The sequence below is a fragment of the Artibeus jamaicensis genome, unplaced genomic scaffold (genome assembly GCF_021234435.1).
Source record: "Artibeus jamaicensis isolate MK-2021 breed Jamaican fruit bat unplaced genomic scaffold, CSHL_Jam_final contig_923, whole genome shotgun sequence".
NCBI lineage: Eukaryota > Metazoa > Chordata > Mammalia > Chiroptera > Phyllostomidae > Artibeus > Artibeus jamaicensis.
The window spans coordinates 14,583,279-14,595,849 of NW_026522014.1; the positions used below are offsets into that span (position 1 = coordinate 14,583,279).

A 12,571-nucleotide genomic window follows, 5' to 3' on the forward strand; every position below is an offset into this window, starting at 1 on the left:
GAAAATTTGATAGGGGACCATCAAAAAGCTAGTTATAAAAAGGCCCATCAAGAATGAAGATAGAGTCTTTTTTATTTTTATGGACACAGGTGGCATACTTGTTCTTAAATCCTTTAAGGAAGAAGACAAAAATAAACCCACATTGTGGATGTAAAAAGGTGATTTTGAGTCTGGAGATGAGGCATGTGAAAATGCAGCACATAATTTCTCACCCTGACAGATAATGGAGTGACCTCAAAACAGTATAAGCCAGGAAACGCACCCCCCAACACACTTAATATTAGCAACAACTGAGCAAAGAAAATGATATGACCTACTGTATTGTTGCCTCAGACACTAGTTGTCAGGAAAAAAGGGAAGCAGGGATCCTGGTCCTTTTAGAGTTTTACTGACAAGATGACAATTCACTGAAAATTCTCTCCAGTTCCGGAGAGAGACAAACTGATTGGCTATCTTCCACTTTTTAAAAAAATTGTTCTTGTTGTTTCTTGTGACTGAGGAATAGTAGAAAGGATTCTGGAAGAGGAACTAGTGAAGGTGGAAGAAGGTGAACAAACATTGTTTCTCTGGAGAAATGAAGGCTTCAGAGCGCCCCTCCAAATTGGGAAAATGATCTGTAGTTCTCTGCAATACAATGCCCTTCCTCAACTAATCTTGGACCTTCCACCAAGAAGAAAACATCAACCATTGTATCCATGGAACTAATACTTGCTTCTTGTGAGTAGAGCGCCAAACTTAATAAGAACACAAATTCTGTAAAACAATAACTCCAAGATTAGATGATGAAACAATAGAATGAGATGAAAAAGGATAGTTTAGATCTTGGGCAACAGATTGAGAATGAAAATAGCATGACAATTATAGAACAAAAATATTTATTAGGAATAGCAGGAAACAGAATAGACACCAGTGGAATCTTTACCAACAAAGAGGAAAGCAATTGGATAGAAGTCAATAATAATAAGAAAGACAAAGACGACATAACAAAAGATTATTTGTGTCCCTGGAGTTGATATTCCAAAACAGTTAAACAGAAGATAATTTTATGGAAATGAAGAAATATAATTTCACTGCAAAAGAAAAAAATCTGCAGATTAAAAGAGCTCCTGTCTTTTAAGGACCTTTGCTGGAAATGCTCAGCAGAGTTATGTCCCATCTGGACGATTAAATTTCAGATGATACATAATTCTTCAGGGGTTCACTCAGAGAGAGCAAAGATCTATGGTAGGGCAGAATAAAAAGGGCATAAGTATGAGACTTATGACATCGAAATCATTCAATATCTAGTACCAGAAGATAATGAAGAAAAATCTCTGAAGTTCTAGAAGTTCATCCCAACGTTCTACCCAGGTGAGATGTTCATAAAATATAAGGGAAATAGGTAGGCGAGTTAGAAATTCTCAGACATGAGCTAGGCTACTTGACAGTGAAACCCACACAGTGAAGAGATGAACTTAAAACAAAAAATAAAATTCAGAATTAGAGAAAACATAGTAAGGTTAATGGGGCAACACTGAATCCATTTAAACAACAGTGGGATTGTGGTTATGGGACAGAGAGTGAGTTTTATGAAGTAGGGCAACATAGAAATATACCTGAAGCTAACCAATATAAGGGAGGAGATGAGTGAGGTGGAGGGATGTGGGAAACTGTTGATATCTTCTCCCTGAGCAGGGACAGACTCCTTGTTGCTTAAAATAGAAACACATAGTTAAAAACTGTTTTCAAAAAGACTCCAGTTTTCAGCTCTGGCTTAGAGAAGGCTTAGGTGCAGCGTTCTTCTGGCCTCCTGGGTCCGGGTTCATCCTGCAGCAGCTGCCCTCGCCATGATGCCGAAGTTCGACCCCGAGGAGATCCGAGTCATACACCTGAGGTCAATCTGTGGGGAACTCAGTGCCACGTTTGCCCTGGCCCCGAAATCGGCCCCCTGGGTCTGTCTCCAAAAGTGGTCGGCCCTTGCTAGAGTCTCTGGTGATTGAAAGAGTCTGAGGATTATTGTGAAACTGACCACTCAGAACAGAAAGGCCCAGATTGCGGTAGTGCCTTCTCCCTCTGCCCTGGTCATCGAAGCCCTCCGTGAACTGCCAAGGGACAGAAAGAAGCGGAAGCATGGTGGAAATATCACTTCCGATGAGGCACCAGTCCTCAGTGCCAGAGCTCTCTGGGCCTACTGACAGGGATTCCGGGGACGCCCAGGCTGGGGGCTTCAGAGTCGAAGGCTTCTCACGAGGTCAGCAGAGATGCAGTGAATGCCCAGCTAGGGAAGAGCCATAAAGGAAAACATTTCAGTTAAAGATCATTTGGCAACACCCCTAAAACAAAATAAATAAATAAACAGACTCCAAATGCTGACTTTAAAAAGCAGTTTCTTTATATAGCCTTAGCTCTTTTTGGAACTAGTACCTCTTTTAAGAAGGAAGCCTTTAGTAAAAAACTTCAAGGGTAATTTTTTAGTGGTTAAATTAATTTAGATGTAATGATTTTTAGATAAAAAATAAGATACGTGATATTATTTCATTTTTTATAAAAGTATGTTTTGTCCATTTATTCGTTTCCCAGAAGAACTCATGCGTTGGCAGCAGGAAGTCAGGAAACACTGTGTGTGTGTGTGGCCCTGGTGTTTGGGTGGTAGAGTGACTTTTGCTTTCATCATCATGCTTCTTTGCCTTGTTTGAATTTGTATAATATGCAATATCTTCCAAAAATGTGTCTCTTACACATCCACAAACAAAACTACTGTGCCAGAATCCATATAGTGATTTAGTGTAAGTTGTAGGTACGTGATTAGGTTGTGCTCCACCGCAAGTAACAGGAAACTCCTCATACTGACCAATGACAAAGAAACCTGTCATTTAGTGAACTAGCAGGGTAGTTAGGCAGTACCAGCTGGTCAGTAATGGTGACAGTGGGCAGGCCCTTCCTGCTGCTCTGCTCTACTGCTCTGGAGGCAGTGACATCCCAAGGCTCTTCCCTCTGGTAGTGACCAGTTGACAGTACTACTTCCAGGCATTGCATTTATTTATGCCTAATACATTCCAGAGACCTGGAAGAGAAACTTTGCTTTCTTGGGTGTTTTCTTAAGGAAGGGCTTTTTACACAAAATTTCTGCACAAATCATCCTTCGTAACTCACTGGCCAGGGTGGCACCACCTGCCAGTACCTTTGCCAGCCATTGAAAAGAAAATAGGACGCCCATCATGATAGCTCCTTCGGGCTGGGGCTGAGCCAGGAAGAATCGATACTGAAACCAAGAATCTCATTTCTATTCGGAAAGAGAATGGATGTCAGCTAGGCACTGGCGGATTTGCTCTGCTGTATGTGTTAGTGGTTGGAATTCTCTTTAAAAATTTTTTTTTCTTAGAACACACTTTTCCTCTTGGTTTATTTCACTTTTATAAATGTTATTTTTCAGTTACAGTTGACGTTTGATATTATTTTGTATTGGTTTCAGGTGTACAGAGTGGTTAGGCCACCATATACTTTAAAAAGTGATCCCCCCATCGTATTTCAAGTACCCAAGTGTTTGTAATGATCTTTGCTAGTAATTTTGACAAAATATAACTAATTACGTGAAGAATGTGGACATGGATTATGTCATTTCTCTTTCAATTGAATTGTGGGTCTTCATTTTAAAGAAGATATATATCCATTTATTTTTTTCTTACTGGAGTGGAATGGAAAGACTTTTCTTAGCATGATCTGTTGTTATAAGGAATCGTAACAAATGGAGGTACACACTTGTAGTAGACAACTAGGTCTGTCTAGGTTGTAAATCATTTTTTTAAAAAGGAAAACCAACATTGTGGACTGATGCATTGCAAGCATTTATTATATGTTTGAGTAAAATATTTATTTATATTAGCTTTGAGGGATACAGAGAATAACAAGAAATTTACCTAATAATGTATAAACTTTTCAGTGCGTTAAAGGAGGCTTATCTTAAAGATACTCGGAATACAATCTCTTTGCCAGTATGCTGTTCACAATTATTACATTTTACAGTAATGAACATTTTTAACAATCTGGAATGGTAACTGCATTTTAACAACTCTTTTCTGAATTGGAATACTTTGAAAAATTTAATTGGAATAAAAGTCCATAAAAATAACTTAAAAAACAATCTATGTGTAGATGGAATTCAAAGATACCTGGGCACATGCTTTGAATCAGTGTGGCTGCACTGTGGTCGCTCTCATTTTTAAAAGGACCCTGGACTGTCAGTGGTTAGCTTGGGCTCCACCATGGACAGCCTTCCTGTTCCTACACTAGGGAAATTGACCAGCAGGATGTGAAAAGACAAGAAAATACCTATTTCCACTAGTTCCATTCTTTTACGCCTAAGTTCCACAAAACCAATTTAATTTAAACAAAAGTTTCTATAGTACTAAACAACCTACCCTTTTAAGTATTATCAGAGAACATTATACTTTAGAATTATTCTAGGATGCTATGGTTTTTTAACAGAAAACTAAGTAATTCATATGTTTTAGAAGGCTATCAGTTCCATTAATTATTCTAATATTAAATTATTCAGAGTAAAGTAAGTGATGGGCCTTTTATATGTTGTGCTTTTAAAATACCCCATAATTAAATCCAATAAAAGCTACATTTAAGAAAGAAGGAAATTTACCAAACCACAAAGGGTAACTAGTCATTTACTTATGATTAAACTCTTTGCATGTTGATAAGTTTGGAAATACCCCTGAACTTCATTTTCTTGCTTCTTCCCCTCATGGTCTACCACTTTTGATAGAAATGTTTAATTCGTGATTTATATTTAGTATTGACACAATTGTAGCCATGTGGCTCTTTGATCACTTGAAGAACATTTTGGTGGCATGACATTTCCAAACTGGGTGAAAGATTGAGAAGTCAAAGTTTTTTGAAAATTTGAAATTAAGCACAAGCAAGAACATTTTCAATGAATCTCCATTAAATCACACTGTGGCCTGGGAGTTCTTGCTTTAGTACAAAAATCTTTTCACAGAATGAGTTCAGGGTACCCCATGTAAGGTGTACTACACAAGCTCTTGGTGAAGTAAATGCAATGTAAGTATTCTTTTTCATGGTGCTTTTTACATCTGCTTACCAATGAAATTCAAGTGTGTGTTTTGAATCTGACATTTCATGTTAGTAACTGCTCACTTTGGGATATAAAAACAGAATCACCATTAGTTATTATTATTATTATCATTATTATTATTATTATTAATTATGGTTGCTCTACCACATTCTATTCTGATCTAGTGGTTTAGTCCCCAACTTCAAAGGTTAATGATTGGACCATTTTTTAAATCATTTCTCATCACTGTCCTTCTTATTATCGACAAAATAAGCTAATGTATCAAAATAAGCTAATGCCTGTACCAGGCATCACTTTTATCATTTAGCCGTCTTCAGAGGTACACAGTATTTACAGTGACAGCAGGATTGATATTTCACAGGTGAGGAAATAGATTCAGGAGAACTTACTGAGGGTCACCACGGCTAGGAACTGGCAGGGTCTGCTTTGGACTTGTTCTTGTTCACCATGCCCCTACCACTTTTTTCCAAACAGAAAAACATTTAGCATGGGATAAGGTTTTCCATATCTGTTTGGTGCTAAAAATATGGAATCAGCTGTATTTATCAACAAACATGTAGGCACACTTCTTGGTCCTGGGAGGTTTAAGGCACAAATGGGCATCTATGCTGAGTGGCTTGCTGGCGGACTCCCTATACACATCCCCAGTGCTTGATCATTAGATTGGTTGAAGTTAGCACTATCCAGGGCTAAGGCGAACTGAAGGCAGCCTCCAAAGTTCCAGGAGACTGGTGGTACACAGAATAATGAGCAGACACTGGAGAGCGAACCAGCATTCCCAGTGCGTTTGGTCTGTTGGCCAGGGCTCTCACATTGCATCTCATTAATCATAGAGGCAAGCTTTGTACCACTTCAAAATAGCATATTATGACTAATGTATTTCAGCAGAAGTCTTTTTTTCAAATGTTAGCCCTGTGGGGTTCAGTTTCTTTTCACCAAAATGTTTGAATTATGCCCACCTTCATTTTTAGCTAGAAATGGCAGAGGGGGTCAAGAAAGTCTGTGTCTCTAACTCAACTCCAGGTTTAAAGACATGACATCAAATTCTTGCACCGAAAGAATGATCTTGTTACCAAAATTTAGATTCTTTCTGTTTTGAATATATATTAGTCCAATTTGGGTCCATTTGGGCAATTTTAGATGATAGTGTTTTCATATAGCAACATACTACATTATACTTAATCCTATTTCATTGGCTGAGTATTGCATGTTCTGCAGGTGGCTTATGCATAAAATTCACCAACAGATGCTAATCCAATTGCTTAAGAGCCAACTCTGGTTTCCATCAACTATTGTTGGAATCTTATTTGCTGTGAGAATCTTGAGCCATTTTTTGGAATCGATGCATTGTAAAAGCATTATTGATTGTCATTTTAATGACCACCATAATTTATTGCCTTCTCAGGGAAAAGAAGCTTTCAGGAGATCGTTAAATGCATTAAAGTCTACAGATACCTACATGTCTGTGACTGTCTTTAGCAGCCTGACTCCTTTGGGTCAGTTATTCTTAGCCTCGGTATTTCTTATGGCATCGCAGGTCTAAGATTAGCTTGTTAGGCGTTATCATGCCATCTGAGTTACCTCCTAATATAACTCTACACTGGAATGATTATTTATAGAAAGAGCATTCTGTCATTTTTGGTTATTTCTAGTAGTTTAAATAAAGAAGAATAACATTCAAGTGAAACCACAGATTCCTTCCTGCTGCCAAAACAACATGATAACTGCTTAAGGGGCAACAATGTTTGAGAGTGTGCTGTGGCCGCTGGCAGAGTGCGTTTTATCTCTGCCACCTTGACCGAGGGGAGGCCTGTCCGTGGTGATGTCTGATGCCTGTGGAAAGGCAAAGGAGCGGCTTTGATGCTGCCTGCCACAGAGCGCGGAGTCCTCTGGTTGAGGATGACAACAGGAGACACGCAGGGCTTATTTTTAGAAACAGACATTGCTAACCTCACTGTTTGGTGTTAATAGGGCTCATAAATAGGGCTCCTCGCTGTTGGCCTTTCCAGTGGAAATGGCATTTTATGCATTGCTGCACACACACAGACACACTTGCCTTTTTTTTCCCAATTGGCAAGAATGTTTCTGTGACTAAGGAAATAATTAGGATTTTTTAAAGCTAAGAAATCTAAATTCTATAAGATTCCTCTACTGAATATAGATTTTTTAAAATCCCATGAAGATTGGGCTTAAGAGATGGTTTATGAAAACCAATTGAATATTATAAATGCAAGGAATATACAATTGACTATAGGATATGGAAAAATAGGTGAATGTACCTCATAGATGGCTTCTGATAATTCCAGTACCTGTAAAATCCTATCACATGTTTCCTTCTGTCTTTACCACAATAATACATAAAATACATTTATAAAAGATAGCATGCATTAATGTAACATGTTACTTTAAATAGATAAAATTCTCAGTATATTGGGTAGGCCAAAAAGTCCATTTAGTATTTTTTTTTTCATAAAATCAAAGACACTTTTTTCAGTTTCACCAATAACTTCACTGATTTGGATATTCTGAGTATGTCAATTATCTCCTGCTATTGGCTTCTAGTGGGTACAGGTCAAGGGTGCTGCTAAACACCTTCCAATGCATAAGACAGCCCCACAGCAAAGAATTATTTGGCCAAAATGTCAGTAGTACCAAGTAACTTCACAAACCACCTTTGACATGTTCAGTTAGTCTTAGCACCTTCTCCATACACTGCACAAATCTACTTTTACGTTTCAATTGCATTTTTACCTTTCTTGAAATACGCCAAGAATGATGCATATTTTCTTCCCTCCTCAATATTAAAATGACTGCACAAAAATTCACCAATTTAAAAAAGTTTCTTTTATTTCAAGTTTTTAATTAAAGCTATGTATAAAATTACACTATTCCCGTGTCTTCTCAATTGTTTCTTCCTTGTATTTTCCCTTTTCCTTTCCCACTTGGTGAGATTTGTCTTTACATCCAAGGATCTTTCAGCAGTCTCTGTCCAGTTTTAGCCTAGCAATAGCCACCTCGCTGGGGTGAATGCCCACACGACCAGTTATACCATTAGCTTTCCCCTGCTGCACTTGTTCAGTGTGGATGGAGTATTTCTTCCTGTGAACTTGGACTCCTCTGCCAATTTGCTGCCCTTTCTAATGTCCTTGCACAACCTGAACTTCATCATCCTTTTGGATGGGCATGGATCGAACATTGTACTTCTCTCTCAGCTTTTTGGAAAGAAAAAACATAATCTTCCTGCAAATGTGGGAAGGTGCATTGAAATGTCCTTTATGGTTCTAGCTCTGGTCAGAAGTCACAAAGGGATTGAACTTCATTTTGACTGCCGGTGCCTCAGCAATGGCCACAAAGGGGGAAGAGCTCAATAAGTTTTTTTTTTAATGCATGCTGATAGGACAGCTGTCACAATACAATCTAACAAAATTGTTTCAAATGAAGTTAAAGACAAGCACTACTAGAGCCATCGTATGAAAAAAAGTAAGTGAACTTTTTGGCCAACCCAATATAAAAAAGTAGGTATTAGCCAATGCTAGTTGTTCTGAAATGACTAACTCTTAATGAACCCAACACATTTCATGTACAATAAAATGTGTTTTCACATTCTTAGCTTATTTAAATGGTGTGCTTTATTCAGACCTTACTAACTGATATTTCAATATAAAATTAGAGTTTGATTTAATCTGTTTAATTTGTATTTTATATTTCCTGATTATTTACTCACTTTTAGATGATGAAAATGTTAAAGTGGTGTGTTAATATCCATCATGTTACACATTAATTGAAATGCTTTAGAGTGGATAACCTCAGTCTCTGGGAGAATATGCATAATTTTATTGTATACTAAAAACACATCATTTAAAAAGATAAATATTTTTGTGCTTGTGCACAGTATAAGGCATCATTGCCCATTAGAAATGTGCAAAATGACAGACAAAAACAGGAAACACAGCGATTCAAGTGTAGTCTCAAAGAAGCCAAGATGTAAATAAATTCAGAGGGTAGGAGTAGAGGCAATTGTAGGACCAGTTGCATCCAACCACTCTTAATGAGCAGGTTGAAGGTTTTGGGAGGTGATGTAATTGTTTAAAGCCTTGGAAGCTGAGGTGAAACAGTCATTCCTGTGTTCATTTCTTCACTCAAATATTTGAGAGCCAACCATGTGCCAGGTGCTGTTCTCTGTATGGAGAGTACAACCGTGAAACAGATAGGAAGACACATGGTTGACTGTTCAAATGAATGATGGATAGATAAGGCTACTTTGGATAGTTACAAGTACTAAGGAAAAACAAAATAGAAAAATGGGGTAGAAAGTATCCGATGGTAACGGGGGCCATGTTAACACCTGTAGTCATGTAAAGCCTTTTGAGGTTAAAGCCTACCTTGAACCAAAGGATTGCGATTTGATTCCCAGTCGAGGCACATGCCTGGGTTGCAAGCCAGTTCCCAGGGGGGGATGCATGAGAAGCAACCATACATTTGATGTTTCTCTCCCTCTCTCCTTCCCTTCCCCTCTAAAAATAAATAAATAAAATCTTTAAAAAAAAGAATCAATTAATGCATCAGTAAGTCCATCTCTCTCTCTCTCTCTCACAAATGAATAAATAAAACTTAAAAAAATTTTAAAAGAAATAGCAGTGTGATAGCTAAGAGCTATTTTCCCACACGTCCTGCTTCCTCATGGACAGAGAACAATGAAGGGTTCATATGGTAGGATGGACAAACAGTTCTGAGGGACTGACACACTCTCACATGCCTGATGCCTCATGGGGTTTTCCCTCCACATTCCAAGTGGTCTAAGTCTGATGGAATGAAAGCACCACCAGAATAGAGCAGGAAGTGTCCTGGGCTATTTTAGTCTCCACTGACTTCTGCCTTGTGGTGGGATGGGGAAGCCTTTATCAGCAGGTAGACAAGGGAAGCCAGGGGAAGGCTGTCAGCTACAATTTTTCTAGAACTTCAAGAAAACTGGGATTGGCCAGACTCCTGGCCAGCATGCTTTGTTGGATTCACAGGATAGTCTGAGGAAAATGGTTAATGGCTACCTTTTTTTACTCCCAATGTATTTTTAGCTGGATTTCTTGTTTATCTGTTATTGTGTGTGTGTGTGAGTGTGAGTGTGAGTGTGTGTGTGTGTGTGTGTGTATATATATATATATATATATATATATATATATCAACTAATAATAAGCTATTTCCTTTTTCTGAAACACCCTCTGCTCCATTCCAGCTAGTCTTCACTGGGACAAATCCTAACTCTTCCAAAGGCCAGTTCAACTGTCTCCAAATTTCACCCCTCCCCACAATTCTCTGCAGCACTGCCCCAGCTCCGAGTCCTTCCTGCCGTCCCTGCCTCCTCCTCCCTTCGAGAGCTCTTCATTACTGTCTTAGAACATTCCCATTTTCTGTCTTGCACTGTGGTTATTTATGTTTGTGTTCCCCATCCCCCCAATTAGTTATATTATAAGCTCTAAGAGGAAAAGGATCATGTTTTACTTCTATTTTTATTCCCTACACTGCCTAGCACATAATTTATCCCTGACACTATTTTTAAATAAATGAATGTGTGATTAAAGAGTATAGTGTCTTTGCACAGTCTGTTTTTATAAAATTTTTATATTTTAGAAATGGTTCCTTTTATATAGAAAGTAAGTCCTCAGTTTCATTGTAAATTTGAAAAATACAGATGGGGGGATGTTAGAGCCTTTGACTCAAAAATTGAAACTGTTCATTATAGAATGTAAGTCAAGATTGACCTCCAGTACTTTGACAATGTGTATATGACCCTTTAAATGTAATTATTCTTAACAAAGGGAATTTTGGAATATTCATATATGACTTGATTTTTCAATGAATAATGCCAATAGCTAATTTAAGAGTGCCTGAATATAAATGCATTCTTCTTTAATCCAAGGCAGGAAGCAAATTTGGTTTTGCAAATGATTACAGGTGTATTTTATATTATTCAAAGACCACTCCACATTTAATCCTGTTTTGTTCTTAGTGATATTTTTATATAGAGACAGTTTTCTTACATAACGGACGAAGATGGATGGATTCTTTTGGGTAACAATAGTATCAATTTGAAACATTTCAGTACCTCAGATTGCTATTTAGAGCTCATCTGCATTTATTCATGCATTATTTAATTGGCTATATTCTTCGGGAAGGGGGCAACAGAAGATGATTTTATGTTAAACACTTCGATAATCAAATTTTGAATGCCAAGGGTATCCATGATTTAAGAAAATATCTAACATAAATGCCAGAACAGGGAGTTCACAGAGTGAGGTATTAAGGGAAAAACAGATGGAAGGAATGAATCAATCTCTATCACAGCTATTCAAGGAGAAGAATGAAATCAATACATTTATGTCTACGTGGGAGAGGAATGGTGAAGAGAATATGGTGTAATATAGGTAGGGAGAAGATACATAATTTTTAAAAGGTAGCCTTTGTTTTGTGTATCTTTGCGTTTATCAGCATACGTTAGGGTAAATTACGGGCATGAAGACACAGAAAACGAATTGAGCTAGTTAATAATATAAAGATGAGCCAAGAAGGCGGTTGGATAATAGAACCCAGTTTTGCAGTGTAGCTGTGAAAACTCAGCTTATTAGAGCACAGGGACTGAGTGCAGGCCAGTGTTCTCCCGGAGACTCTGCAGATGCTGCCAGTCAGGATTTCTCATCATCGTGAGTCCGAGCCAAGATTTCTAACTGCTGTAATCATCATACCGAGATGGGACAAATGAAGGTTGGTTGACTGTGTTGGGAGTTATCATCGTTACATGAAGCATTACCAAGAAATAAGAATGATCTCAAGCCAATTTCCAGAGAATTACAATGGTGAGAGCTATACATCCAGTTAATTGGAATCACTCATTTTGTTTTTCTTTTCTGAAAGATGAACATGAAAATGTTAGAAAAAGGTATCAGGATGTCACCTTTACCTAACACGTATGTCATAAGTAGAAATATAATGTAAACAATCTCAGACAACTGATGACTAAACATATTAAAAGCGATGTTCCTAGTCTACAATGACTTCATGTTTTAATTGAGAGTCAGCTCTCAATATCCATTATTCCAATAATTAAATGGAAAGTCTCATTGATCTTTGACTTGCAAAGGTCAAAAAGATCAATGATCTCCGTCAGTCTGTCTGTCTGTCTTCTGTCTCCAGCAAAGAGCCCAAGGCCTGAATATGAATATAACTCTAACTCTAGAAAACTTTATATGAGTTCATTTTCAGATGACTGGGAACTATATTAAAATAGGGGGGGGAGACCATTCTTTCTACTTCATTATCTACTGCCCAGTCAAGTTCTGTGGGCTCTTGAACCAATATGTAGTAGAGATTACTTTATACCTAAACAATCACATATGTGAAAGCCATTTTTCCTACACCCCTGCCATTATTGGCGATTGTCAGACTGTAGATATTTTGGCCAAGTTGGGAGGTGAAAAATGGCACAGTGTTACTTCT

At 37.8% G+C, this 12,571-nt stretch overlaps 1 protein-coding gene and 1 pseudogene across 6 annotated transcripts in view; one reads left to right on the forward strand and one right to left on the reverse strand.

Annotated features, from left to right (window-relative positions):
• HDAC9 (histone deacetylase 9) overlaps positions 1-12,571 on the forward strand; it is an 841,506-nt gene that overhangs the window by 370,770 nt on the left and 458,165 nt on the right. The gene's annotated exons all lie outside the window — the stretch shown is intronic.
• LOC119062850 (60S ribosomal protein L26-like) lies at positions 7,969-8,472 on the reverse strand (annotated as a pseudogene).